Source organism: Elephantulus edwardii, unplaced genomic scaffold (assembly GCF_000299155.1).
Source record: "Elephantulus edwardii isolate Elephantulus edwardi_28Jun2011 unplaced genomic scaffold, EleEdw1.0 scaffold00062, whole genome shotgun sequence".
NCBI classification, from domain to species: Eukaryota; Metazoa; Chordata; class Mammalia; order Macroscelidea; family Macroscelididae; genus Elephantulus; species Elephantulus edwardii.
The window spans coordinates 5,046,836-5,053,112 of NW_006399812.1; the positions used below are offsets into that span (position 1 = coordinate 5,046,836).

A 6,277-nucleotide genomic window follows, 5' to 3' on the forward strand; every position below is an offset into this window, starting at 1 on the left:
GGGGGGTGCGAGGAGAAGGGTGCAACAATGAATGAATGGAATTCCAAAATCTCTGTAGATGTTCATTGAAATGAAAAATAAACAAACTAAATTTAAAAAAAAATAGGACAGATATCGAGGGATTGGGGAGAGAATGAGAAAGTGTGGATAGATAATGAGCACTGCATTAAAAAACATGAGGGCACCAGATGCTCCTCTAGAAAAGGAGGGGCAATCTCATCCTGTGCCAGTGAGATCCGATTCGACCGCACACAAGGAGGGAGAAAATAAAAAAGACATGAGGGAAAGAATTGTCCAAAAAGAATACATGATTAGGTATTATACGTATGACAACAATCTGGAACAAGGGTGTTTTGCAGAGTGGGCTGGAGGAGGGAGAGAGGGAGGAAAATGTTTAACAATGAAACATGAGTAATAAATATTTTCTTTTAAAAAAAGATGTGGAGTCAGGATGTGTCCCTCATGCGCTCCTTTCTTGATTTTGAACCATTCAGTGGTTCTTCGTTTGGGGATTTTTGCTCTCTTTGGACAACTGCTTCCTGGTCTAAGTATAGCATGAACACAATCAAATGTTCTGGCATTCCCATTTTTCTCAATATTAGCCACAGAAGTTATTAGAGAGAGAGGAAAGCCTCATGAGGGAGCAAGTATTTTGATAACCCAAGTCTCCATCCTGGAGGAGGCAGCTAAAAGCAGCAAGACTTTTACAATTTTCTTAATGCTAGTAAAGCTTTACATATTCGCTAATTTTCTAGAGCTAGGCGGGGTTTCCTAGGAACTGGCCTGTGTAGGCAGTTATGGAAATGAGGTGCCTCTCTAGTAAATCTTTCAAGATGCTTTACATCTTGAAGATTTGTGGGTCAGTACGCATCACTCATTACAGGATGTACATACATTATCTCTATAGACTCCAGTTCAAGTCCTCTCTGCTGCCTCTAGAGAAAGGTCACAGAGCAGTCAGAGGATGTGGAGTGTGTGCGCTTATGGAATTAATGTAAGCCTGTTAGGACTTCAGGTGTAGGAAAGCTTTATTAAGGCAAAACATCTACATTGTCATTTTCTTACTTAATAGCTTGCCTCCAGAAACCCTATCAACCTGGAGAGAGGATGAAAGGTACCCAAGAGTCGAGGACTCTCCTTCACAGGGTCGCTATGAGTCGCCTGCGACTCGACGGCACTTAACAACAACAGCAACAATACCAGATACACTCCCTGAGATCTGGCTCTGGCTGCCCCACCTCATTACCATGGTATGTTTTCCCCTATGGCAACTATCCAGCTGCCATCAAGTCGGCCCTGATTCATGGTAACGCCACACCCACAGTCCTGAACCTTCTCCATGATCCACAGACTGCTTTCAGAAAGATTACCAGGTCTTTTCTCTCAGTCTGTTTTAGTCTGGAAATTCCTCTGAAACGTATTCAGCATGACAGCAACTCAAGATCTTCCACTGACAGACAAATAGAGGCTGAACACGAGGTGCATCGGTAGACAACTAAGTCCAGGTCTTCCCCTTGTGAGCTGAGAAGTCTCCCACTGAACATTAAAAAGACTTTTTTAAAAGGTACAGTTTTTCTGGGTGCTCTGGAAGCACAATATCTAAATGTTTGCAAACTACATGTCAATCCGAAAGAAAATGTCTCTACTGTAAGATTTATGACCTCAGAAACCTGATGGAGGGTCACAATAATAAATTTGACAGCAGTGATAGGGGAGCATTAATAAGTTCAAGAGAGGAAATGAGCACAATGTATGTACCATTAGTTTGAGAGAATAGGAAAATAGAGACAAGCTCAGTATCCTACCCTGTTCCCATGATTATCATTGCAAGTGTATAGAACCTTGGTAACGAAAACAAACAAACAGAAAAAAACAACCCAAAAACAAAAGTCCATGTGCAAGCAAAAAAAGTTATTCCTTCTTAAAGCAATTCAGATTTCAGCATAGATAGCAGTTATAAAACAAATTGAAGTGCCAGAATTTACCTTTTTCTTTAGACATTTGTCTTCTGTTAACACTCAGTCATTTGGGGCTTTGTCGGAATTTCATTCACATCAGAACAAGGCAGAATCATCAGACGCTGAAGAAGATGACAATCAGGATACCAACAATAGTGAGACAGAAGATGAAATTAATGAACATAATATTATGGTCCAATTGCAATCTAGCAGTGACCAGGACTACAACATGGCAAATACTATTGAACTTTCAGAGGATGATTGAGTTTTCACTGTGTTTTTTTTAGGTTTGTAGTTTGATTTTTTTTTTCTTTCTTCACAGATTTATATAGAAACCATTTCTTTTTCTCTCCAGAACTGTAAAGTTTAATCAGGGAGCTCTGAGTCCTAATGGCCAGGAGTTTCAGTGCCAACCACAAGCCCATGGTTTGCATCCACCAGCTGTTTTGCAGGAGCACAGGAAATCTCCTCCTGTGAAATTTAGTGCCTCTGAAAAACCTGCTGGATGCTCAACTATGGGTTGGTTCTCACTCAATGGTATATAACATCCACAAAATTACATCAGATGACATTAACAGGTTTTTTACTTCACTATTTAGTTGTAGCAGTAAATGTCGCCTAAATGAAAACAGAAAGGAACTGTAATTCAAGTATCAGTTCTCCTTTTGAAACAAAAAATAGCCAAAATATAAAGGAAATTTTTTTAGCTTGTAGCCTAGATCAGAGTACCCAAATGGTTTTTTGTTTACATAGTCAATGTTGCTGCCATATAACATGTTGTTGTTTTTGTTGTGTGCTATCAAGTTGAAGTTGAAACCGACAGATAGCTGACCCTCCAATAAGTTATCAGAAGCAGTAAATTACACAGGAGGAGAATGCCTATCCTTCTTCCACAAAGCAGCTGGTGGAGTCAAACCACGTGTCTTTGTGATTGCAGCACAGCTTCTCACCACTAGGCCACATAGCATGAGCTAAGCCAACTCCCATCTTTATATTACCTGGCATCGTTGAAATGGCAATATGTATCTTGATATATCTCCCAAATAGCTATCATAGAGAAACAACAAAGTAATTTATTCTTTTCTTTCTATCGTCAATACAAAGAAAAAGATACACTCAAACTGTCTTTTTCCTTCCCATTCCCAAGTAGTATTATGCCAACAGACGTTGGCATAAGTAGTTTTATGCCAAAAATTTTTAAAGGTTTTTAATACTGTTGCTGTACATTGCCATAGAGTTGGAACAAACTCATAGCTGACCCTCAAGCAGGTTTTTGGAGGCTGGAAAGGAGAAGATTGTTCATCTTTCTCCAGAAAGCAACTGGCAGATTTAACTATCAGATTTTGGATTGGAAGTACAACTCCTTACTCACCAAGCCACTAACACTTTCTATAATGTGTATGTATGTTGTGTATATATTCTCAGAGAAGGATGTCATGCTTGGGAGGGTGGAGGGACAGCACAGGAGGGGAAGACCCTTTATGAGGTGGATTGATGCAGTACTGGGGTAATCGGTGTGGGTATGTCTGAGACAGTGAGATTGGCACAGGACAGAGCAGGGTTTAGGTCTGTTGTACATAGACTCGACAGCACATAACAACAACACATACAAACAGATACATATATATGTATATGTATATGTATATGTATATGTATATGTATATGTATATGTATATGTAAGTGTATATGTACATGTATATATGTATTTGGTTCAGCAACTAAAATAACATCTCTTGACTTTGCTTATTGATAGCTGTATCCTTGGATTATGTTATTAAAATGAGCCACAAAAAGAAAAAGAAAAAAATATGCATTACAGCAATTGTTCTTATTAAATTATATAACTCTTAATAGAGAGCACCTTATGCTGATTAGACTTGAAAACTGTGCATAAAGAAAATTATTCAAGTATTGGATTTGAAAATATGTGATATGTTTCAGAAAATTAATGATGCATTTAACAATGTAATATGAAAAGCTCTATTGTTATAACTATGTAGAATATAAAGTTTATATATAATCCGAATTTGAGGAATTTTTATGTGGGCTTGTAAGAGAAGTTTTTTAAGGGTTTTTTTCCTCTTCTTTTTTTAAGTTTTATACTGGTTTACAAACAAAAGTTGTATACATTGTTTTCACACCAGATCTTTCCCATTTCCTTTACTCACCCCCTCCTACCACCCATCAAATTGTGTGAACCTGTGATTAACCCACCCCTACCCTGCCTAAAGTACTCAAGAGCAACGATGTCTCTTTGGAGACGAAGGTGCGTCTGATACAAGCCGTGGTCTTTGCAATCACTTGTTATGCATCAGAGAGCTGGACAATGACTAGGGAGGGCAGAAGGAGAATTGACGCCTTCGAGCTGTGGTGTTGGAGAAGAGTATTGAATGTACCATAGACTGCCAAGAAAACAAACAGATTCATCCTAGAGAGCGTTAAACCAGGCTACTCCTTGGAGGCAAAGATTCTGGGGCTTTATCTGACATACTTTGGACATATTGCAAGGAGAGACAGGTCTTTGGAGAGGGACATCATGCTGGGTAGAGTAGAGGGACAGCACAGGAGGGGAAGACCCTCTATGAGGTGGATTGATTCAGTGACTGGGGTAATCGGGATGGGTATGTCAGAGGCAATGCAACTGGCACAGGATAGAGCGGGGTTTAGGTCTGTTGTACATGGGATCGCTATGAGTCGTAAGTGACTCGATGGCACATAACAACAACAACCCTGCCTATCCTCACCCCTCTACTCCCACTCCTCCCCCTCCCTTGGCTCTTCATACACGTTTTACAATAATGGTCTTATATGGTATTTGGCCTTATGAGATCTGAGTTAGTTCACTTAGCATAATGCTCTCCAGTCCCTTCCAAATTAGGTAATGATTTACAAAATCATTGCTCCTGCAAGCTGCATAGTATCCCATTATGTGAATGTACCATCAATTGATTTGGACATTTGGGCTGTTTCTATGTTCTTGTGATGGTGAATAATGCTGCTATGAGCATTTGTGTACAAATCTCCATTTGTGCCTCAGTTCTCTTTTTCTCAGGGTATATTCCAAGCAGTAGAATAGCTGGGTCATATGGATTTCTATGTTCAGCTTTCTGAGGAAATGACAAACTGCCTTCGAGAGTGGTTGTACCATTTTACAATTCCACCAACAGTGTAGGAGAGTTTCTATCTCTCCACATCCTCTCTAACATTTATTACTTTCAGTCCTGTTACAATTTGCCACTGCTACTGAAGTGAGATGGCATCTCACTATAGTTTTGATTTGCATCTCTCTTATTGTCAGTGATTTTGAGTACTTCTTCATGTATCTGTTGGCCATACAATTATCTTCCTCTGTGAAAATTTTTTCCATGTCTTTTTCCCATTTTGTAATTGGGCTATTAGTCTTTTTCTTGTGGAGGCCCAGAAGTATTCTGTAAACTTTCATTATGAGATTCCTGTCTGAGCTGGGATTTAATCTTTAGAAGGTCCCATTCATCAATTTTTTTTGATGGATCATTATATTTAATGAGTTTTTCAGGATACAAGGTTAATGTACAAAAACATATTGTATTTTTTTTAATTTTCTACTAGTTTATTTAAAAAACTGAATGAATTATTTTCAAGAACAAATTCTTTCAATTTCTCTCACCACCACCACCCCCATCAAATTGTACAACCACATGATTAATCCCCCCATGCTCCCTGCACATCCTCATCCCTCTGCTTCCAACCTCTCCCACCCATCATGGATCCCCATTCATCAGTTTTATCTTCTTCAGATTGTGCATTTCTGGCTGTATTTGACAGTCTGGTAGACTAGGCCTTCTAAGGTCTAAGGTCTCTTAGGAACTTTTTGGTTTGCGGCTTTACTCCCAGGTCTCTGATCCACCTTGAGTTGATTTTTGTGTATGGTGTGAGATGTAGATTCTGTTTCAGCTCTTTCTAAATGGAAGTCCAGTCTTGCCAGCTCCATTTGTTGAAGATGTTCTTATTTCCCCTTTGATAGGTTTTGTTTCCTTATCGAATGACAGTTAACCATAGATAGCTGGATCTATTTCTGGGTTCTCAATTCTGTTTTATTGGTTTCTGTGCCTGTCATTGTACCGGAACCATGCTGTTTTGGTTACTACCACTGTGTAGTAGGTTTTGAGGTCAGGGAGCGCTATGCCTCCCACTTCATTTTTGTTTCTTAGAAAGGTTTTTCTTATTTGGGGGTCTCTTGCCTCTCCAAATAAGCTTGATAATTTCCCTTTTGATTTCCTTGAAAAACTAATTTGGTTTCTGTATTAGGATTGTGTTGAACATGGAGATTGCTTTTTGTA

The 6,277-nt window shown here is 39.1% G+C and overlaps 1 pseudogene; it reads left to right on the top strand.

Moving 5' to 3' along the window:
• Window positions 1-2,223, top strand: part of LOC102865397 — a 13,824-nt pseudogene extending 11,601 nt beyond the window's left edge.
• Window positions 2,224-6,277: the final 4,054 nt, after the last annotated feature.